The sequence below is a fragment of the Uranotaenia lowii genome, chromosome 3, assembly GCF_029784155.1.
Source record: "Uranotaenia lowii strain MFRU-FL chromosome 3, ASM2978415v1, whole genome shotgun sequence".
Classification (NCBI taxonomy): domain Eukaryota; kingdom Metazoa; phylum Arthropoda; class Insecta; order Diptera; family Culicidae; genus Uranotaenia; species Uranotaenia lowii.
The window spans coordinates 166,196,115-166,220,534 of record NC_073693.1 but is presented as its reverse complement, the minus strand read 5'-3'; the positions used below and the strand labels follow the sequence as shown (position 1 = coordinate 166,220,534).

General features: G+C 36.6%; 1 protein-coding gene across 5 annotated transcripts in view; it reads right to left on the bottom strand.

Moving 5' to 3' along the window:
• The window catches only part of LOC129751929 (ion transport peptide-like), a 106,838-nt gene that overhangs the window by 32,130 nt on the left and 50,288 nt on the right, over nucleotides 1–24,420 (bottom strand). Inside the window, exon 1 of one of the 5 annotated variants that reach the window (XM_055747718.1) lies at nucleotides 17,986–20,076. The exons of 3 other annotated variants lie outside the window; for them this stretch is intronic. The gene's annotated coding sequence lies outside the window, so the exon portion shown is untranslated. Of the gene's footprint in view, nucleotides 1–5,190; nucleotides 5,314–17,985; nucleotides 20,077–24,420 lie in introns of those variants that run through there. One more of the 5 variants, XM_055747720.1, reaches the window with a different exon arrangement.

Sequence of the window (24,420 nt, the reverse complement as noted above, 5' to 3'; positions counted from 1 at the left end):
TATCTCCCAGCGGGGCAAAGATTGTGTTCGACAGCGCTGCTCCGAGAATCAAAGAAATAAAATTTGAAAGAGAGACGTTCCTTCTCCAGTTGGAATTCTCAACTGAGTGAGGAGCTACCTGATTTTCAGATTCTTCTTTCAGTCAAGGGGCCATTCAAATATTACGTAACGCATTTAGGGGGGAGGAGTGGGTATAGCAGTTTGTTACGGTTAAGGAATTTTTGGTAGAAAATCTGATAAAAATGTGTTATGTAGGGGGGGGGGGGGGGGTTGAAAATTACCGAAAATTGCGTTACGTAATATTTGAACGGCCCCCAATAACTTTTCTTGCTCAATCACTCACTCACTCACTCGTTTACTGATCGATGATCGAATGCTGTCTGATACATCTTGCTTTGTTGTTGCTGTTGTTGGGGCGGACCAAAATAGCCATTCAAACACGCAGGTAGTATGTTTGTTCATATGTATCTGCTGCTTTGGCAGAAAGTACGCAGGCAGTATGAACCGATGCAAGGCCGCATTGATTGAGTTTGAGTGAGTGAGTGGATTTTCGATTTGAATCTAGTATAAGTAAGTGTCTCAATCACTTCTGATACACCAGGTAGTGAGCTTTAGAGATTGACTTTGATGCGAATCTGCTCTCGCTTTTGAATCTTGTTTACGTTGACTTGGCATTGTCGCTCTGTCGACTCTCTAGGGAACTACAGGCAGCAGCATTTTTCCAACTAGAAACCTATCATGAGCGTTTCTTCCGAGTGATTTTCGGAACACTGCTTTCAATTTTGCATTTAAAAAACCTGAACACCCCTTATTTTGAAGGTGTGTGTGTGTAGAATGTTGCTCCTATTTTGATTTTGGAATTCACTCTTCAGTTGTCAAAATGCCGTCCAAGGAAGAAAAGCAGCGTATCAAAATTTTGCTCGCGCATCGCGAAAATCCGAGCTACTCGCACGCAAAGCTGGCAAAATCGCTAAAAGTTGCCGTTACAAATGTAATTAAAGTGTTTGGGGAACGTTTGTCGACAGCCAGGAAGTCTGGATCGGGGGGAAATCGAAAACCGGAAGCCGCTGAGACGACAAAGAGAGTTGCCGGTAGTTTCAAGCGAAACCCTAACCTTTCTCTCCGAGATGCCGCAAATAAGCTGGGTGTATCGTCTACAACCGTGCATCGAGCCAAAAAACGAGCCGGACTATCGACTTACAAGAAGGTAGTGACTCCAAATCGCGATGATAAACAAAATACGACGGCCAAAGTGCGATCCCGGAGGCTGTACACGACGATGCTGACGAAGATTGACTGCGTGGTAATGGACGACGAAACCTACGTCAAAGCCGACTACAAGCAGCTTCCGGGACAGGAGGAAAAAAGGAAAAAAAGAAAAGGCAAAAGTAAGGGGAAAGGTAGCAGATATTTGCAAGTACATGAAAATGTCAAAGTTCGTGAAGAAATATTTGGTTTGGCAAGCCATCTGTACCTGTGACTTGAAAAGCAGCATTTTAATAGCTTCCAGGACTGTTAAACAAGAAATTTGCGTGAAAGAGTGTTTAAATAAACGTCTGCTGCCTTGCCTGAAGAAACACGGTTTTTTCGTACTGTTTTGGCCGGATTTGGCATCTTGCCATTACGGTAAAAAGGCCATGGAGTGGTACGCCGCCAACAACGTGCAGGTGGTTCCCAAGGACAAGAACCCTCCCAACACGCCAGAGCTCCGCCCAATTGAGAAATACTGGGCTATTGTCAAGCGGAACCTAAAGAAGACCAAAAAAACTGCTAAGGACGAGCAGCAGTTCAAGGCAAACTGGCTTTCTACGGCGAAGAAGGTGGACAAGGTGGCTGTACAAAATCTGATGGCAGGGGTTAAGCGTAAGGCCCGGCAATTCAGATTTGGAAAAGCGGAAGCCTAACTGAATATTTTTCCTGAATTTTATACTAATTAAACTTGAAAATGAAATTTGAATGATTTTTTAAATAAACGATTTAACCGATTTACACGCGTATTCCCTTGACCAAATTTCGACCGCATCACCCTTTACTGAAAAAGTTATCAAAACAAATTTAAATTTATATTTCACTTATAGAATATATTGGCCAGGCTACAAATATTCTAAATTGAAAGAAGTTGCGACTAGTTTATGTTAGTTTTTGTATTTTTTTTTTTTGTATTTGAAAGAGTAGGCGGCTGTCAAACTAAGAACCCACGTTTTTTGTTTGCTCCGACCTTTGTTCTGAGCAATAAAATCTCATGTTTGAAATAAAGTGATTTTAGTGATTTAAGTGATAAATATTTTGTAAACTGTTGTGTTGTGTGTTGTGATATAGCTCAGTTGGCAACTCAGTTGATTTCTGAGCCGATGTCCGTGCGTTCGAGCTCAAGAGTAAACATCGATCATAGTTGTATGCTTCTTATGCTTCTAAGCACACTTGCGGTAAGCGAAAAAATGAGAATTCTCGGATTTGGTCCGCAACTTGTTAATAAAAATGACTTGTGTTTTCATAAGAAAAATCAATCAAGTTGGTATTTAGAAAAGTAATTTCAATAGCTTTAATTGTTGAGTATGATAGATTCATTTGATATTTCTACCACATAACTTAAGATCAATAGTTTTATGAATCAATTGTCTTAAAAATATAGTGTAGGTAACATAAAATTCGGTTCGAAAACTTGTTATGAACATCGGTTTTTCAAGAAGTGTATTCGAAAAAATAAAATGCAACACTTTGTTTTGCGAATAACTTTTGAATGCATGGTTGGAAGTTGATGAATTTTCAATGAAGCTACTTTGTAATGTAATGTGCACGTGCGCAAAATTTGGTGACAATCTGTCGAGTGGTTTTTGAGATAGCATCGAATACTGAAGTTCATTGAGATTTTTCGGCAGGATCGAGAGAAAGCCAGAAAAGCCCCAGCGGGAGGCCTAAAAAACAGCTGGAAATCAACTATTCGACCAAAGTTCACGTGGTAAATCGTTCAAAAAGTTCTAGAGGACACAACAGTGAGCTAAAATTTGAGTAAAAGTGAAGATTATCGAGTCAATGAAGTTAGAGCAATGTGAGAGGGTTTTTAAGCTTAATCCAAAAATATCAATAGAGGATATGATAAAAAAGTCAAAATTTTCTGACTGGTTAATCTAGCTGACTTATAAATAGGCCTGACTTCACTTCTACATATTAAAAAAGCTGCCCACTGGTAGAATAAGCAAAATACGGAGGTAAAATCGTGCGCAAAATATTTAGGCTGCTTGCGGGGAGATATTTTGAAAATTTTTGTAAAGGACAGCAAAACGAACTCATTAGCGGTTACCTGGCAGGTTTCCAACCAGAAACTTTTCGTTGACAAGTCTCGCCTGTCAAGGAGAGTAAAATTGAAAAATGTAATGCCTAGTATTTGAGGAGGCTAACGATCTGTGGAAACTGCAAATTACTCAGTCTTTCGGAACGATTAACACGATGAATGGCTAAAAATACAAAGAAGACTGCCTCCAAATGCGACCATTTTCTCTGCAAAGTACTTCAATAGGTTCCACAAAGTTTATATCTACAGTAGTTTTTCGATTTTATCACTGTTCGATTTTCCAATACTCGCTAAACTCACGCTCCATTTTATCACGGTTATTGTCTCGATTTTATCACCTTGTTTTTGAAAATTATTCAGAAATCATTTGCCGTTTTTCTATTTTAGTTTCAATTTTCGCCAAATTCACGGTTTTACCATTATCACGGTGAATTAAGCATGATAAAATCTAAAAACTACTGTACTCTGTTTAAGTTGGGTCTGGATCTATGCGATTAAAAAAATCAAAGCTACCACACCATAATAGAAAGCCATGCAGTTTCCTTTTTAAAAGCTAGATATGGTAAGTACAAAAGTATGTCTAAAAAATTCTTTTATATTTTCAGTGAAATCTTTGGAAAGGGTAAAGTTTTCAAAGATTTCATGGATTTTTCAATAATGATCTTTCTCTTCTGTTTTTTTTTCAAGGGCAAGCAATGATCCATGGTCGATGAACAGAGATGGGGAGCAAAGAAATACAAAATTTCTGCATTCTTAAATTTTGATTTATTTTTGTAAAAAAAAGCTCCAATTCCATCCATATTAAGAAGATTGATCGGGGATCGCAGACCAGGAGCACCCTACTTTCTAGCATATGTGCACCCAACGCAAAACATATTCAGTCTTGGGAACGTATAGTACTGATGTCCACGTTTCTTTTTCCTTGTGTTCTAGTTGTCTTAGCGACCTACACTGCACAGTGGGCACGGCCAAGTAAAGATGATTTACTACTGTTCACCAGTTTAATAAAACTCTTTTCTCTCAAAAATTGTTCTAGAATCTGGCAAGACATTGCTCTTGCGTCAAGTCAAGATTTTTTTATTTTAAACTTAATGGTACTTTCGTTTGCATTTCCATATACAAAACCTTCGAACAAAAATATTAATTACCTACATACATTCGAATCTAAAAAAAAGTACAAAGCATTCGAGGCTTCCTATCGGCAGTGTCACATCGGTCATCTTCGCTAGATGCGCTGCCATCATCGGTAACCCCGCGACAAAGTCAAGTCAACTCCGTCCATTCCAACACACAAAAATGTAATCGACATTAACGATCATTTACATTTTTTTTCTGGGGTATTATGTACGACTAGGTCGGGCCAGCTCAGCCAAACAGCCAGTCGATTTTATTTCTATATACAAGTGGCTTGATCGCGAGCGTGGAGAAAAGCCGAGCGACCATGATCTGATCTCGTCAGACAGTATGGTACCAGTTCAATATGTACTATGTAGCTAGTCGGTCAGAGAGACTGTCGAGACGAGAATCATCAGCCACCACAGCCAGTACATTAATACAACACTAAACCGCGATTGTAATAGTCGTGACGATGACTTCACGAGCGCACTTATTTACAAGTTTGGCGCGTGAAACGTTGAAAAAAGTGTATTCAGCTATAACTACACCATGCAACGGAAAGACATACGATCCGTGAGGCGGATACGAATGAATGCGCGCTCATATTTCACGCAACACGATATTCAACGTTTAGCGTAAGATTTGACCGTTTAACTGTCGCTTTACGGCAATTGGAATTGGCGGTTTTTTTTCATGTATTTAGAAGTCGACGTCCTTATGAATCATCCCTGATCCGATAGAAAAAAAACCAACAACCTGAATAGTGGCACTTAAAAACTTACTTTCGTTTCGACAATAATTTCACTTTTCACACAGTTTCCGATCAACGTGATATAACTGATGTGTGTTCTATTCCACTCAGGAGCACATTTCAAGAAAAACACAGACGGTATCACTTGTTTGATTGATTGTACAAAACTGAGGGATCTTCGGATTTGATGAATTGCTTTATACATTCAATCTGAGCAAGTAGGTATGTACAGAACAAGGACCTACCTAGCGCGCTAAATGTTTATTCGCGTCTAGTTTTAACGATCGTTCTTTCATACTTTTGTTATTACAGTTCTGAAATTTATTTTTTTTTAAATAACAAAAACATTACTCGATAAAACCATCTATTTTTTTCAATTGATAAAAACATTGGTAATAATGCAACAGCATTTTAGAAACAAATTGAACGTTTTCCATGAAAATATTTTTTTCAAGTTTAGGGTTTGTTGATTTAAGTTAAATTTGTACTTTATAGATCTGTTAAGGCTATGATGTGAGATTTTTATAGCTTTCGCAGTAATATGGCAAATACTTAAGGCACCTTTTATATGCCAATAACGTACGATTAATCCATCGATAGAGTTGATTTGAAAAATGCTACATTTACCCTTTTTCGAAAACAAATCAAAATAAATTTATGATCAACGATTAGCACAAATCGGCACAGCTGAGTAAGATGAATGGGCAGTTTGTTTGACAAGCTTATTAACAATCACGCGGGTTAGCACTTGCAGTTCATTAAGTATGAGAATGCTTCTATTTTGGGAGCATGTGTAATATGAAAGTATACACCGTCGACATCAAACATACGCTTGGTAGTTATGTACGTACATGCATGCTTTGGCAAACCGTCACGTTACACAAGTTGAACCCTTTAATCTATGTTTTTTTAAGTGGGTACAGCAACAGCGGATGCAGAAAAAAAATCTCTTTTTTAAACTCGAATAAAAAAGACATTATTTTCTGTCTTATAATAGTTATCACTTGGCTATGGTAGAATAATTATCTATGCAACAAGTTTTTTAAAAACGAACACACATATAGGATCTCAGTGAAACTTCATGTTTCTTTGAAGAGATCTAATTTACTTAACTCTAAGGCGTACATCTTTCAAGGATATTATGGCTAGCATCTTACAAATGCTAGAACCACCAGACCACGGAACGAGTACTATATATGCCGTGATCGGGATTCGATCTCATGGACTCTGGCTTAGAAGACTGAAACGCTATCCTCTAGGCCACGACCGGCGGCTAAAAAGTGTTGCAACTCCACACTAGAATATAAACTTTTCAAACCTTTTTTTGTTTGATAAAGCTTGCTTTTCCTACCGAAAAATAGTGCCAAAATGATTCTAAAAAAAAAAAGTTCTAAAACTGGATTCTGAAGGCTATTTAGAGGTTTTGCTAACCGTTAATATCCAACTCGGCAAGCCTTGTTCAATAAATGTACGACTCGTGCTGAAAAAATCTACAATTTGCTACTTGTTGCATATACAACTATTTGAATATTGTCCATTCTTATCAATACGATTTTCTTCTTCATCATCTTATTCTTCTTCTGCTTCTAATACCAACATAGCTAAAACATGTAAGCATACTGAAAAAATAGGAATTGCACCCTTCATTTTTCCTTTCAGCATAATCTATTATATAAAATTCTCTTGTAACGATGTTTGAAGTACTACTCCTCCGAAATGACCCAACCGATTCAAATGAAATTATTTTTAGAATATTCTGTGGGCATGCGAATCGGTTTATATCGAATAAAAACAACAAAAAGTCGCATTAATTGTCCGTAATCATTAAAAATGTAATAAATTGAATCAAATTAAAGTCATGGCCTTCAATTTTTTCGAGATTTTCTTTACTTTGGGCGCCGGGCGGGCGGTTTGTTTTTCGTCTCTATGGTCAAGGCGTCGCAAGCAAACGTCGTAGGAGGTTGGTAACTATGGCATAGCATACTGTTTAGTGGGAATATTTGGGCGCGCATTTTTCAACCAAGCATTATTTCAATGCATGTGGTGGCCATATGAAGCCCAGATGTGTTTTTTCTTCTTGATTCCTAGATCATTTGTACAGCACATAGTAATGAATGACGCCCAGATGTGACCCAGATTAATATTTTGCCGATCAAATCAAAACCATTCAAACGATTTGTAAAAATTAAACTTCAATTCGTGTTATTTCAAGAAGGAATTGTTGTCTAAATAATATAAATTTAGTACTGATGCGTATGAAATAATGGTATGACTCTTTGCGGACATTTGAAAAAAGAAAAGTGGAAAGACTTGGTTTATAATCTAAAACTAGAGATGTACCAAATAGTGGTAATCGGCGAACGGCCGAATACCGAATATTGACCTTTTCAACTATTCGGCCAAACGAATATTCGGCCGAATATTCGGCCGAATATTCTACTGAGTTTTTGATGAAAAAAAACTGTAGCGATTATTCCAATGCGATCTACAGTGAAAGATAAGCGAATACACCTTAGATATTTGCTGAAACCATCACTTTTTAATGATTATGTAGCTTTTACAACGTTACTTTTGAATATTCTATAAATTATCCAAAGTCATTTGACAAATTTTACAAGTCTGTAGTAAATATTCGGCCGAATACTTAGCTCAACTATTCGGTGAGCCGAATATTCGGCTTAACGGTTTTTCGGCGGTATTCGGCGCCGAATATTCGGCCGGCCGAATATTCGGCCGGCCGAATATTCGGTACATCTCTATCCAAAACGCTAGAAATATTTTTCAAACATGTACAAATGTGCTTCACAGAAGTTGTGTCATGCGCCATAAAATTTATAGAGCAACCACAAAATCCGTTGCAAATGAACAGACACATGAATTGAACAAGAGCCTGTCCTTTAAAATGGATTATATAGGATTGATGTCATTTGAAGGCCGAATACAAAGAAGTGCAAACGTTCAACATTTACAAAAAATGTATACATGATTTCTAAATTTATAAATGGTTGGGCCCAAATAAAAAATCTGACTAAATAAACTCAACTTTTTATAAATCGTTCACCAAAAAACTGTTTACAGGTTCCCTGTTTGTTTACACAGAATTCAAGTAAGTACTTAACATAAATGTGTGTTTTTGTTTAACATATTTTGACTACGTAGATGAGACTTTAGATCCGATTTTTGGTTGACATTTTTTTTTGTGATTGATATTCCAGAAGCATAATTTTTTTGATAGCAGAAGCTGAATTTTTTTTTTATAAGTTTTTGTTATGACCTAAAAGTGTTGAAAATAATTCTAACTCCTGTCATTTCACACGGTGAAACAAGTGGCAATGCGCCTTTAAGTCATGAAACATATTCCAATTTTTCTCTAAAATAGTCAGATAGGGTATCCCGAGTGTTAAATCTGAAGCGGATATTTAAAATTTTTAAATGTCGAGGTAAATTTACATGAAAATTTCCAGAAAAAAGAATGAACTCATGAAATCATCGTAGCCTTGAAAGATTAGTTATTTTTTATGTATTTAATTTTTTTAAACCTGCGTTCCAATTAAAACTTATTGAATCTTGAAAATATCACATAATCTTAAAAAGAATCGCAAATCACCTCCAACACTGTTTAAGAAAATTTTAAATCGGACAACAATGGTTTAAATTGGCAGGTATGTATTTAAGGATAAAAAGAAGATAAAAATGCTTTAATTCGGTTGAATAACAAAAAAAATAAACATATCTTTTCTCCTTTCAAAACCAAATTAAATTTCTTTGAACATTAACCCATTAAATCAAGACTTCTTGATTTAATTTGCATTTTTTGCTAAAAAAAAAAAGGGTGAACTTTTTTTTGACATGATTTTGATGAAAATATGGATATAAATAACCACTGCTTCCAAATGTGAGAAAAGTGAAGCTGCTTGAAAATGGTTTGTAGAAAATCATCTCTAATGTTTTTATTTCTTCAGTTCTAAAAAATATACCATCAAAAGCTACTCGGGAGCTAAAAGTGCTGTGCTATTTAGGCAGAATATTGAGCAAACACTCCAAAAATTGTCCCGATATTCAAAATTCTTCTTCCATAAAGTTTCATATGCAATAAATTCCAATAAATGAAAAATTTTTGATTTCGATTTAAACCTTAAAGTGAACTCGAGCAAAGCGGAGTCAATCAACTAAATGGTATACAATAAATGAAACATAGATATAATCAACATATGAAATTTATGGAACAAGTTATAAAGAGTGGATCTTTTTTTTAGCATGAGGTTTGCCAAGTTTGATGGTAACGTTGAGTGCTGAAAAAATCGAATTTGCAACGGGAAGCTGATACCTGATATCATTCGGCAATATTCAAAGCATCCGAATCAAAGAAATGTAAATGAAAAGGATTCATGTAAGATGTATGTAAAATTTATTGGAAATATTTTTTGAATAATCAGTTAAAAGACCCGAAGAATTGAGTTAAAATTCCTAGATTTGATTCCGATATAATTGAGCGGGCAAATTCGAGCAAACGGAAAAGATGGATATGTTTAAAAACATGTTCAAGAAAGCGAGACGATTAACAACTCAAGATTTGATGTTTTTTAAGTCAAACAGCGAAAAAAAAAAATGAAATAGACGCCAAGTTTAAAATGGTGAGACGAAGTTTACCGGGTCTGCTAGTATTTTATACATTATAAACTGCATTGCAGATATTACTACGGCTAGGCCAACCATGTGGTAAATACCTCAAAAGATACTAGAACAAAGGGAGATATAAAGCGTGAAGTTACCTGCCAAACGCTTCATATTTATATACATATGTACATACATGATTTTAGGATTGGAACTAAAACTTTTAATGTTTTGAATAATGTGAAGTTTTAACAGTTAATAATGGTTGGATCTCGCCAATAAATCTGGCATCAGCTTTCATTACGTCATATGAAACATCTTAAGAATTCATAGAAAACTGCTGCAAAAGTTATCAAAACAACTTCAAAATTTGTATTTCACATATAGAATATGTTGTCCAGGCTACAAATATTCTAAATGGAAAGAAGTTGCGGCTAGTTTATGTCAGTTTTTGTATTTTTTCGTAATAAAACTGTTTGTTTACAATTTGTTTCGTACGACGTAATGAAAGCTCTCGCGAGAAATCATCATTGTCATCGACCGCAAACCTCTTCCTCGAGTTCGGATCCGTGAGCTAAGATTGACAGGGCAAAAGCTGGGGCTAATTTGATACCGGAACCAGTTGTAGTCCAATTTTCTGAAACCCGTTCGCTTTTCTCGTCACACATTTTACAGTATATGAGTTTTCTTGGTAAACTTTCAATCTGCCTAAGCATTTCCCACGATTGTATCCACCTTCGCGTTTATTTTCACTTGAATTGGATATCGATAACACTTTTTTCTCACTTAAACAAGAAACATTTTTTTTCATCAAGCGAAAATTTTTGACGCTCCTTTCAAGTCAACGCCTACTCGAGCCTCTCATTCATTCTTATCAATACGATTTAAGCGTTAACAAACTTTCTTCATTGAATGCAGGAGGATGTTTCTGATTTAATCTTTAGACATAATAATTAAGACAAAAAACAAAAATTTTGGGAAAGCCTTACATTTGAGAATATATGACACAAAATTTCGACCAGTTTCCGAGTAACATAACAAGATTCCAGTTAATCTGGTTCATGCATAGTATTATCCATTAATGGGTAATGTCAAATGATTGAAGTCAAATAAAAAATAGGAGAAATGCACAGCAAAATCGGTAGTTTTAATCGAATTTCCAACATGCGGAAAGCGTTAATCAGTTCGGTACTTTTTATGACCGAGTGACTGTAATTATACATTGTGGCAATTGTCTTGGTGACCAATTATTTCCACAGAATAATCTGCGAAGATCGCAAGCGCCGAGCCGAAATACAGTTTGTGATCAAACTGTAAAATGTTAATCAACATTGAAAATTTTATCACCAAACGTTGATTTTTTTATTTTTATTTTTTTTATTTTTAAAATTTAACTTATACAAAACTAAACAAAAATATACCGTTTGAGACATAAAAATAGACTAACTCATCTGTGGTCGATTCAACTTGTCAAGTTAGTGCTAATTTTGGCAAACCTCTTGCCAAATTGACACCCAAAAATGGATCCGGCATCGAGCGCTCGGTTGCCATGAGGTGTTAATAAGTACACAGCAAAAAATTTCTAAAAGTATACGGAATCTAAAACACGAGTAGTCTAATTTTTTACAAGTATAAATCGAAGACGATGTAATTTTCAACTCCTTTTGATGTAATTTTAGTCTTTTTTCAAAAAGTGAATAGAAATACATTGTTTTGCTATAATTTTACATTCCGTGATGTAAAAATCAAGCGATCAATGAATTTTATATCACAAACAGTGTAAAATTGTATGTTTGATTTAAAATTAAATGGAAATGTGCAACTTGTGTGGCGCGCGTCGGATACAAAGTAAACAAGTAAGAAAATTATTCGAAAACGAGTCGTAGGCGTAGCTCTAGCATTTCCATAATCCTTCAAAAGCTGGTAGGTTCATAATAATGTCATATTGAAAAAAGAATGCTGTTGAAATTAATCAGTTTTCTCTCCATTGCAGCAAGATCAGATTTTTCGCAGTGGCAGTGATTTTTCGCAGAAATATTTGTCAGGCGGAGGTGACGCGGACCGAAAAATAATGGTGTTCTGGGACGAATCGAGGATCCTGATGACGGCCATCTGTTCAACATCACCGTGCTGGGAATCGTCGGATGAAATAAAAATTCCAGGCTGACGCTGTGCGTGATGGTGTATCTTTTAGATTTTTTTGGAAATATATGCGAAATTAAAATTTAAAAAGCAGCATATTCATTCATAGACAACAGCAAAACCTGAATATTTAGCAAAGATTTCTAATATTTACGATAATAAATCTTAAAATTTACATCACCGTCTATTTTTACACGACGGCTTTCGTCGTCCGATTTCGTGCATTGTTTTCGATCTAAATTTACACGCCTCAAAAATTACATTCTTGAAAAAAATACATCGTGATAGAATTTTACATCAAAATCGATGTTCCGTTTTCGTGCATCGTTTTCGGTCTAAAATTACACGATTTTTTCTTGCTGTGTAGGTACAAATCGCAAATGAAAATCAGCAAACTCAATTATTTGCGCAGAATGATGTAGGCGCGTGAGCAATTGTTTGCGGAGACAGGTAATGCTTTTGAGGTAGTAGCCCCAAAGGATGCTGAATTGGAGTCAACCATTTACGTCCAAACGAGGTGCAAATTGAATGATTAAGTCCGAAAACAAACTTCCGCATATTTGCAAAATTTATGTGGCGCCTACGATGACGCAGACACCAGCGTGTCTAATTTGACACACCAATATAATGTTTTCTATTGACAGTAGCTTTAAAGGAAACCATTGAAGTGGTTATTTACCGGATACGAAAGCAGTTTTTTTAAATTTTTGATTCAGTTGGTTCACAACCTAAGAGCAAGTTCACTGGTGTTGTTAAAAAGTGGTAGAAATTTTGAAATTTTGAAAATCTTACCATGTAAAAATGTTTTCAAGATCTTTGGGCGTTGTATTTTTTTACAGCACTGTTTCTATTTTAGCCGTATATGATAGAAATATTGCTGTTTTTGCATCACAGCATGCGAAAATAGAACACGTGTTGTATAAAAACTTGAATGCCACAGATCTTGAAAGTGTTTTTACATGGTAAAATTTTCAAAATGTGCTAAACAACTCTGCGTTCAGATCTATCAGATGCAGAGTGCCTCTAGCTACGGGTGGATGCATATTGAGGAAAAGTAGGCAAGGGGTACCAAAAGTTTCTCATTGGCGGGGGGTGGAGACGGAGCGCTTTTTGACAGCCAATTGTTCGCCTACCTTGCCTACGATTACGATTGCCTGTCACAAGATGAACGATTTAGTGCATTGGTATAAGAACACACCCGAAGCTTTGCACGCAATGATCAGATGCAAGCAACACTGTCACTTTTGATCCAAATCTTTAGTGTAACATTTCATAAGGACGAAACTGTCAAATGTAAACAAATCGAGTTTATAGTTGCGTAAATTATTATTGGCTTAATACAACAAAAAACTCAAATTCCTCTTTAAAGTTTTAGTTTTTGTGTCCGAAAATGAATGTTAGAGTTAATTTAAAAATGAGCATCAATTTTAGATTAATCTTTGATACGATTTGAGCGCTGCTAATGTGATTTGATGAAAATTTAAATTTCAAGTTATTTTATAGCACTTTCCTCTTGCATGTTTTTGAATAATGTCTAGATTTTGTTCAGATTTGCGCTGTTTTTTTTTTTCAATTTTTAATCAAATCGGGCAGAATTGTTATAGAAAGTATGGTAGCTTAAAGTTTAGAATCATTGTTTTTTCTTAACAACCATTTTGAATCAATTTCGACTAAAAATTCGTTATCAAATCAACAATTTCAAATTGCTACTACTACTATTCTATGTTTCTGTTATTTTTTTAAATAAAATTTGATTTGCTATTCCGAAATTTCACTTTTTTTTCTCGTTTCGAGTTAACTACTAGTTTCGCTCTTTTTAAATGTTACGCGAGATCTGTTCCAATAATTTATAAACAAACGACTTTGACACATCTTTTGCTCGATTGGAATGACACTGATAGATAAACGAAAATTCAAATCGGCACTCGGCGCCTCTTCACAGTAGGCTCTTTATATCTGACTTCCAAAGCCGTGAATCCGTATGGAGTCTAAGGTGGTCAGAATTTTTCAGCACGTATCCGGGCCGGACAAATCCGAGCAATTTTGTATAAAACATGGAAAATTCCGGGCATTTGATTTCAAAATTGAAATGGGCTCGAACTCGCGGACATTGACTCAGACAGCAACTGACTTGCCAACTGAGCTTTATCACAAGAAGCCTTTTAAATTGCCATCAATGTTCTCTTTACATTTATTAGAATGAAATCGGGCAGACTTTTGAAATGACTTGATGAAATGACATTTAAAGAAAGATAGTATTAATTTAAACCCCATGCTTTTGCCTACAAGTTTTTGGGTTTCAAAATAGCTTTCATTTTCTAAGTGTAGGTACCTAATAAAACTGAACATCTAAAATCAAACGTGGTTACTTTCTTGGCGGCCGTTGAAATCTCCTGCCTTAAAAGGCTCGGTGGCTTTGTGCGCCTGTCCCTCTTCTATAGGAGAAAGCTAGGGGTTTAAATAATAGGTGCACAATGTCGTGTTAGGCTAACGGAAAGAGACGTCTAACAAAAATTTTTATTTTTAAGAACATTGAACACAACTAGTACATTTCAAAATTGTTCCTGTTGGACCATGCCAATCATGCCCAAAGTAAATACTTCTAAGAACTTCGTAAGTTTGTTTTACTTATTCCCGCTTAACATTTCAAAAGTTATACAGTTAAATTTCTTTTCGCAAAAATTGACTAACAGTTATTCCTCCTTGAACAATGGATTTGACATATAGTGATTGATGGACCCGCATCGACAGAAAACGTCGCAAAAATGGATGCAACATGTTAATTACCCCTTCACGTCTGCTATCTGTGATGATATCAGTTTATCTAATCACCAGTCAGTTTTCGTTTCCTGTTTAGCTTGAAACGCAAATTCAAGTTGGATGCATCTCTATATCACTCCGGTCTATTCTGACGCAAATCGCACCATTCATGAATATGCAGCACATGGTTGTATTGTCTAAAAAATGGTCCCACGCGATATTGGACGCCCTCCGTTTTCCGGCTAACTCAACATGCTCCAATAAGTTTGATATATTTTTATCGCGAATCGTGGAATTCGTATCTTTAGAATGTGCAAAAAAAAACCCGCTTGTCCTTTAAGTATCAATCAACACGCTTGAAGCGCAGCAATAACGGCCAAGATTAAACAACAACAAAAAACAACAGAAATGGCAAACGCGCAAACCTTTTGATGTTGCGCGGCCTCTCGATGGCTGTGTGAGAACATCATAAATTAGTTTGGTGGCAATTTCTTGGAAGCATTTCATCATCCGTCATTTTTGTCGCCTTCCTGACCCTCTCATCTGAGGAGCAATAGCAACAAGAGTAATGGACGGGGACTGACTTCTGTTGAAATGGAAACATGCCACTGAACCTATGCAAAAATAACTCCAGTTGAAATGTTCTTGGAGGCTCCCGCTCATATTCGCGATTTTTTGTTGATAATCATTTGGGTCGTTTGAAAATTCACTTTTTTCCCTGCAACTTTCAACAGTTGACCCAACTTTCTACAGCGTTTTGAAAGTTAAACTCTCCAATGTCCTTTAAAAACCAGACGATTTGACATTTTACAGAATCCGTGGCACGGAGGGTGAACCTCTCGGAACTTTGTACCACTTTTGGCACATGTCCCCCCTTGGAACCACCCTAACAGCAACATAAAGCCGCACGAAAAACTAGAGTAATTTGTACGGAAACGAACTGTCTGCACTTGTCACCGAAGAAACGTCAACGGAGCGTGACATGATGATGACGGCGATGATGATGGCGATGAACAAAGTGTGACTTTAGCGAGAACATGTCAGCATCCTGTCAGCAACCGCGCAACATAGTAAGTCATGCAAATGCAAAAATCGGACAATTTTCGCGGAAAAAGTGAGTTTATTTTTACCTGTGCGATTGAATCACTGCTTTATTTTTGTAGATTACAACTTGTACATTCAGTCTTTTTTTTACATTTGTTTGACTCATTTCTTGATCTTTCAACCATTAACATGATATTTATGGTTTTCAAAAAATAATTAAAAAATCTATCGGCAAAAGTTGAAATAAATATCGTCGTAGATTTGTTATACAAAAATTTTTTACCGAGGAGGTAAGTGTTTTTAATTTGCAATATTCCCAAGTAATCAGGTAAAAGTGAGGGTTTTCCCCTTAGACGCACGACATCCGTCGGCTTTTTTTTTTCTGTGGAAGATGTCACGTATAGATCTGTTGGTTGTCGTATGGAAAGATAAATAACTCAATTATCTGTAATTATTATTTTTTTTTTTTTTATTCAAATGAATCTTTATTAAGGCCTTATACTTTTACAAGTTTAAATGGGCCGGGGGTCAATAATATAAACTTAATGAAGTGGGGGAGAAAGGATGGGAGGTTAGGATTTAGGAAGGGAGGAGGAATGAGGATACATTTTATTGCGATTTGCGCTCCGTGAACGGGTCAGAATAGAACAGTTGTTGCCAACTGTGTGAAGATGTTCATCTTCCACATTTCCGATCGGCACGGGAGGGGGTGGCTGGGAAGTAATTCTCTTCCTAGGGGGGGAATCAGATTCCAACACGGGGCTTGGCGTTGTGGTGGCTGCGGTGACGTGATCTCTTTTCGGTAATTGTTTAGTTGTTTCCTTCTGCTGTTGGTGGTCTTCTTTTTGGTTCGTTTCTTCCTGTTGATGCGGCTTCTGATCTGGTTGTTTGGTACGGTACATGTTGTGCGCCTGGATTTGTCGCTTAACGACATCGGCATACGTCGAGTTAGAGCTGTTTTCTTCCAATTTTTTACGTGCGGCTGTTAGTGTTATTCCCTGTTCAGTTTTGAGCTTTAGGGCTGCGGATTCAAAAATCCATATTGGGCAAGATCTATCTGTTGGCGAGTGATTTTGCTTGCAATTGTGGCAGTATTTAACTTTGGCAGTACAAGTCGCACTTGCGTGGTTACATGAGCAGATAATACATGCTGTTTTATTCTGGCATTTGACTTTAGGGTGGCCGTAAGTTAAGTACTGACGACACAACATCGGTTGGGGATAGTAGGGTCTGGTTCGGACTCTCAACAAACCGAAATTTATGAATTCCGGAACGACGGTACAATTGATTGTTAACACGAGAGTTGGTGTGTTAACAATACCAGTTGCATTCTTCTTTGTGATACGACGAACATTTGTGATTTTTTGGGGAGCAAGCTCAACCTCTAACTCTTTTTCTGTCATATCGTCCACCTCATTGCAAAACACTACAAACTTTCGAGAATTCAGCTCCGGATGGCGACCAATTTCAACTGGTGTACCATCTTTCAAAGCATTTAAGGTAAATAGCTTCCTACCTTGATCTTTGCTTCGAATTTTGATGACATACCAAGATTTTCTCCTCTCGTAGTAGCCTCCTTCCACCTTTCCTGCATACTCCTCAACCGACTTCCCAATAACAAAAGGGTTCTTGGGAAGTGTGTGGCCTGGTTTAGCACGTAAATACATATAATAAAGCCGTCCTCGCAGGTTTTCTGTGTCCATCCACTCGGGGATGGTCCGACCAGGATTGTCACCTGGTGAAGGACTCATCATAACTTCACTAGCTCACGCATTGAATTAAAAAAAAAACTGTTGCCTTTTGGATTCGGAACAAGCACACTCTTCAAAATGCGACTGATCGTCTCGAAGGCAGAGAGTGAACTCCTATCTGTAATTATATTTTTGTTATTTTCCGCGACGCGGTCTATTGATCAGTCCGTCAGTCTGGAATGCCGTTAATGAAGTCAGCGCAGTGCAACGCTCGACTGTATGAAGCTTTCTAGAAAACGCATAAGTGCTAGCTAGACTTGCAGGCACTACTGTCACTCTAGTGTTTGTAATCTGCTGAGACGATTTATCGTCTCATTCAACGATCAAACATCAACACAATATGTCGTGTTCGGTTAACTATCCATAATATTTTTCTTATGATTTTTTAAACTATGGTTTCCCTGAGTCTGATTTATTGTATTGTAGTGGAAAATTTGAATTGAAATAAGTGGCTTAAGTTTCAAACTAGTTTATGTCAATAGTCTAGCTTAAGATATGAAAAGTAATATACTTACATTTGATTATTTTATCCCTGAAGAAATATTCAACGAAAATGTTGGAAGAACTAAAAGTAGTTCTAAGTACGCTGCCGGTTTACAGCTGATGATGAGTTAAGTAACTAGCCGCTCTAGTTATGTTTTCCGATGACCAATGGTTAGCACAGTTTGTGATTATTTTTCAGCAAACAATATAACAACAATCAAGTTTTGTTATTTCCAGTCGAATTTAGGTGGCAAAATTCTATCAGTTATCAATATATTCTTCACTACTTGATCACCGTCATTCTGATCGATCGCACAAAACTATCAACGATCCAAACTTGTAAACACTGCAGAAGGTAACACTCAATTTCCTGTCTACAGTTGGAAACTACTTATGGTAGTCTCTTCGAAAACTTATCCTGTGCGAGTATTCGAATAGTATTGCACAGGTTTTTAAAATATTTCCGTCACTTGCTCTTTTCCTTCTCTCGCGTATGGTTGATGAATGGACCGCTTTTCTGTATCTACTTCTTTAGTTGGGCACTTTTTTCCCCTTTATGGCCGTACGCATGGGACGATATCGATAAATTTGATATTTTACGAGGCCGGGTTTATTTTCTCTCACTACAATTGATGGTTGCCGACTCAGATGCACACTATATCCACAGGCGGATATGAACTTTAATTTATAAATGTTTTTCCTCTCTCTCTCTCTTGCTCACTGCAACTCACTGTGCGATCGGAAATCGATTGCTGCAATCTTCCAACAGTCACCTCTCAGTTTGCACTTTATGCTGGATGGTGTAGAATTGCACCGCTAACAACACCAATCGAGACCATTTGCTTTTTTTAATTTATTAATTTCTGTAACGTCCATCAGTACGCGGTCACGCTTCTCTCTTAAGTACTTGAGCTGTTCAGCAATATGCGCAAAAAATGGTAAGCAGAGCAGAAATTAAACCAGTTATTTATTAGCAGCACTTTATTGTTGATAGTATGCTGTTTGGTCGTTGTTCAAATGGAAAACTTCAATTAACTTCTGATGTTTATGATGTGTGTACTCTCAGACGATAAACGACCGCTCTATGAAAAGTGTGATGCGTATACGTATATACCGTATATATTCCTTCTTATACGATTAAGTGTTAAGTATTGCACTCCAGTTAACACTGCCTGATTGGCTCGGAATTGCCGCTGGTTTTGTATGTTGTGCTGCACTAGACTTCTCGGATACAACTGAGCCAGCAATTTTATCTTTTTCTCAACTTATACTTTTCTTCTCATTTGATCATTTATTTGATTCACACTTCTCCGACCGTCTCCATTCTCCATTGAGTTGATGTTTTCCCATCAGTCGGTCGGACGGCAAGCAACCAGCCAGCGTATATCGTTTTTTATCGTTTCAGCTTTCGATTCGATTCTCTCTTCCCCATTGGCGGTCTCTCGACCGATCCAAAAGCTAAGCGGTTTACCTCCGATTCAATTGACCGCTGAGGATTTTTTTTTGCTCGATAGCTGCTGTCTGTATCACTTGGATTCTTTGCTCATTTGCCGCATAAACAACCGACCTGACAAGTTGCCTTTTTCAGCTGTATTGTGCGAACGGCAGATATATGAAAGCACCAAACAGCTTCCTCCCATCGTCAACCCAACAATCACGCTCAGCTACAGCCGCTTCAGCTCAGTTTAGCACAATTCAAACTTGCCATGTAATGTCGCTCACTCTCGCCCTGACGTACGCTCTCAGCGCACCAAAATGCTCGTTTAAAATTTTCCCACCAAAGTGGAGGCCCGACACATGGGAAAAAAAGTATCACCATAAATAAAAATAACGTATCAATTAACTCGTTTTTTTTTCTCACTGATACGCACGTTCAGTAGATTACCCTATTAATCATATCATTTTTTGTTCAAACACTTGATAATGGTAATCCCACAATGCGATAAATCGAGAATTACTCCCCACACTGCGTAACACCTTCACAGAATGGTCAATCACCACCAAATGATCAAGAAAAAATCAATTGCACTTTGCACAAAATCCCAACTAGGTTGCCAACTCTCATCACCTCGATCGTATGATCGGAGCTCGATCTAGACGTAACTCGCGTCTTCATCAACTGCACCGTACTTAAGGACTAAGCCGTACGAAGCATAACTGAATTGCGTTTTGCCACCATCCGAGCATCCGACCGATCATGTAGCCAAGATGCATCGTGATCGTGATGCATACCTATCACAGACACGGGAGGACGGAGATCTAGAATTTAGGAGAGTCAGAGTGCTGCTCACCCGAAGCAAAGAGAGAAGTGGCCCAACTTCACTTCAGTTGTATTGTAAAGTACACCAAGAGAGAGCGCACATACGTCTGCCGTTAAAGGCGCACAGCGATAGCTCGGCGACACTGGTATAGATTATGTTATTCATGTTGCCGTTGACTCTGGCTCATCACAAACGCAAAGCGTACAATGTCGCATAAATATGACCGACAAAACAGAATTCGTTGTTCGTTGTTTGCAAAAAAAAAAACTAGGCATGTCGCAAAATTTCGTGTCGTTAGTGTTTTCGAGACGGTCCCCCAAAGATGTTGGTGAATTCCCTGCTAGACGGAGTTCGACATTCAGAGCGATCTAGCCATGCGAATTAATAACTAAGGTAACTGGAGTAAGATCAATAAATTAAAGTAATCGACCCGACATTAATTCAATAAAATGGAAAACAAGAAAAACTCCAAAATATGCAATAGGTTTAAAATATTTAAAAATGTAAATTCGTTTTTATTCATATTTTTTCTATTTAACTCATCTAGTTGATTTTGAACTTCTAATCACACGTTAAAAATAACATGAAAAATAACAATTAATAAAAGAAAAATCATGTTCGTTTTTCAGAACACAATGTTCAATTTTCTCATACAAACTTAAAAGTTGCAATTTTCTCACATAAACATTATTTTAAAACTCTGCAAAAAAAATCAGCGATTAGTTTTGTACTAAAAAACGGATTTCCACGCTGGAAAGAGGCAGAGGTCTCAAGTAATTATAAAAACGTTTCTCGTACTCAAAAGCCCTCCCTTGCCAAATTCAATGCTATACGCTTGATGAGTTATTGAACTACATAACAAAGTTTCTATGCAGCGTTGCTAGATTGCTCAAGTCCTTTTTTTTTGGTCGTCAGATAGAATTTTCGTTTTTCCACAGAATCCCGTTAATTTTCGATAATCCGTAGAAAATCCGTAGGAAATACTGAAAGTCCGTAGATTTTGAGTTTCGATCCGTAGCTCCATAGAAATGCTTAGGTCTACAGAGAAATCCGTAGATCTGACAACGCTGTATGTGAGCCTTCTTCCATTCGTCCTATCTACTCAATGGAAGGCTGAGAGCAAAATCTTGCGCTTTCTAGCATTCTTCCGATACCTATACGATACGATACGATAGGTCGTTTGAGCAGTGGTTTTGATTGTAAACTGTGAAATTTTCAACTACTGAACTGTCGGATAGTCGGATAGAAAGTTATCATAAATAGTGACACTGTTCCGAGAAGTGGATGGACTATTTTGAAACAACATCGAAACATCAACTTCCGGAGACGTGGGCATTGTCTAGTGATTTTGTGAGTTTGTTCCATAATATGTTATTCGAGAAAACAGCTATTTTTTCATAGTTTTTCCAATCTAACTCGTTTCAGTCTTAATATTTTTATAAAGTGTGTTCAACAAAACTGTTCGATTTTGGGTGACTCAAAACTCTTTCAAACATACTTTGTTGAATAAGCTCGGCCTGAAAAGATATAGTTAAAAAACTGAAAATTTTGAATAAAAATATTTTTTTATTTTGAACCCTTCTTACTTTTTTGGGTTAGCTTCTACGAAGTTGACGTCCTGGACAAAATTGCTTCATTTTTTACAATCTAAAAACTTGCCGAATACATAATTGCTCTAAAATGAAAATTACAAGCAATAATTTTTCTATCTCACTGTTAGGTGATTGAATCAGTTTTTTCAAAGGCTCATTTTAAAGTGCTTGAAATGTAGATAAAATGTCCCGAAGACACTATATGGGTCTAAAGCGCTCCGTTTTGGCGTAAACAATTTTGATCACCTTTTTACATCGTTTTCCTCTGTGTGCGCCGCGGTGAAAATTAGGTTTTAGAAGTTTAAGTAGTTTGAAATCTAGTATTTAGAACTCGAACGAGATACGTAATACCGATTCTAGTTTGATTCGAGTATTTCGAATCGAATAGAATTCATAATTTCACCCCAGGTTTCATGTATAAAGTTGTGTTGAAATTGCTACATATTTTGATTTTGAAACAAGAGGCTGGAAAGGAAGTGATATGCCTGTAAGACAGAAAACGTCGAACAAATAAGGGGATTCTTCATATAATGTTGCCCCTCGGAACCCGACAGTTTTCTCATGTGCTCGTTTTATAAATCATGTGCCTGATTTAAAATTTGAGATGTTTAGCTGAAGTTAATACGGCGGTAAGTTTTTAAGTAATATGAAATTATATTCTTCGTTATGATTCTGTGTCAGTCATGGATGTAAAGTCACCAACTTTAAATTTTAGTCTCGATAAGAGATGTACCGAATAGTGGTATTCGGCGGACGGTCGAATACCGAATATTGACCTTTTCAACTATTCGGCCAAACGAATATTCGGCCGAATATTCGGTTGAATATTCTGTTGAGTTTTCAATAGAAATACTTCAATTCCTACTTATATTTCTAATGGAAATCTCCTATTTCTGCCATCTTAATGACCCTTACATTTTTAAGTCGATTTTTCCCAACCAGATGTATCAGATCATTTTTTAAGTAGATGTCTCTTTGCTTTTCAAAATGTCACCATTAATTGAAAGGACATCAGATGACTTGTCGCTTCTAGGACGTTAATCACAAAAAAAATTGAGTTCCAGTGAAATCTGGGACAAAACATGTCAAAAGAGGTGCCAAGCTATTTGAAATTACTTTTTAATCAAATTCGATGAATGTCTTATTTTTTCAAGATGTTGCCAAAAAGAACGATGATCTTTAACCTTAAACATATAATACTTTCTACGGCACGTATCCATATAGCCGGGTTTGAACGATTTTTTTTTTAAATATTTCTCAAAGAAGGGAAAGTGTGAACAAAAACTAGGCATTATTCTCAAACAAACAGGAGGAAAAAGAAATAAAATTTCATGAAATTTAAAGTTTTCATCGAATCACAACAGCAGTTTTCAAATCGTATCTAATGAATAAATTTACTTTAAAAATCGTTTTGTAACACAAAATTTAAAAAATTTCAAAGAGACATTTGATTTTTTTTTATTTGATTTAGCTAAAAATCTGGATAATCCCTGGTAAAATCAGGAAAGTTTAAAAAAATATGTGGCAATACCGGTCAGACTTCACTATTTCGAATTCTTTATTTGGTTTATGAGCAAGCCAGGATATATTAAGAAAATTTGGAATAAACGATAATCAAAGCATAAAGTTATTTACGTACAGTGAAAAAAACACGAAAACATCTAAAATGTTTTAATGAAGCCAAATGTTTTTGATTGTTTTGGAGCTTTTTCAAAATTACTTTTGCATACTTTTAAAATTATCTAACATCAGTTGAAAAATTTGACAAGTCTGTTCTTGAATCAATAAAAAAATAACTATTCGGCCTATTCGGCGGATTCGGCGTATTCGGCCGAATACCCAGCTCAACTATTCGGTGAGCCGAATATTCGGCTTAACGGTTTTTTCGCGGTATTCGGCGCCGAATATTCGGTACATCTCTAGTCTCGATGTTGAAAACTTTTACTTTTACAATTTATCAACTGATTCAATTTATATTCCAATGTTTTGGTTTTCTGTGCCATCCACAGGTTTTCATTTTCATCCACAGAAGGACGAACTCACAAGGGTCACTCATCAAGAAGCACAGTAAATTTTAGTAAATGTGCTTCCAACGTGAACATTTCAAATACTTTATAAACTTGGAAACCTATGTTACTGTTGTCCACGTTTTTTCCTCCCTTGGTTGCAATTGTCTCTGCGTCCAATACTGCAAAGAGATAAGATGAGTAGTAACTCTACTATTTACTCCAGGGATGCTGACAAGATCTGACTGTGTATGTATGTATCATAAGCATAAGCATACACGCAAAATCATTTTCACCTAAAAAGTACGTGACATCTGTAGTAAATTCTCGCCAAACGTAATTTCATTTGAATTTTAAGTGATGGGTAAGTGAATTCACTTAAGGGGGGGGTAGGGTCTAACGGGTATAAAAAAACACCATTTTCACGATTTTTTTCTGGAGCTATCGTTCAAACAAATGTATTCAAATTTTTTGCATTATATAAAGCATTGTTAAAAGAACATTTAGTAATTTTTTCGTTGAAAAATATTGAAAAATGAGCCGGTGACGGAGCATTTTCGAGGATGCCTTTTAGAAAACAGGATTTGCGGTGGACACTGTATCTCAGC